The sequence below is a fragment of the Gavialis gangeticus genome, unplaced genomic scaffold, assembly GCF_001723915.1.
Source record: "Gavialis gangeticus isolate Ggan-Ray unplaced genomic scaffold, GavGan_comp1, whole genome shotgun sequence".
NCBI classification, from domain to species: domain Eukaryota; kingdom Metazoa; phylum Chordata; order Crocodylia; family Gavialidae; genus Gavialis; species Gavialis gangeticus.
The window spans coordinates 52607610-52608036 of NW_017728996.1; positions in this window are offsets into that span (position 1 = coordinate 52607610).

The window sequence follows — 427 nt, forward strand, 5'->3', positions numbered from 1 at the left end:
ACTGTGAAGTCCTTACTTGTAAGTGTCAAAACACCCACAGGCGATGAAGCACCCAGTTGAACAACAAAAAAGATCTGGTGATGGGGTAAATAAGGCCATTGTACTTTGGGATGGCCGCTCAATGGCCCAGAATGTTGCAAAAAATCGATACCTACCTGCCTGCTTGTGTAAAATAATTTTATTGCAGAACCACAGCCTGTTTTCCTTAAAGTGGCAAAAGTTTTGAGTAGCCTACGTTACCAGGAGAGGAGTAGGCAAAACAGTTTTTGTTTGCAAGCTTGATTACATGAGAACATCAGTGGCTGCTAAGCTCAGGATGAAAAGATGTGCAAAAGCCCCAATGCCTCGGGGTGCCAGGGTGAAGTGCTGAAAAAGCAACTACACGAAGCTCCAGACCACACAACACCTTACAGTCCCTGCCCCCCCC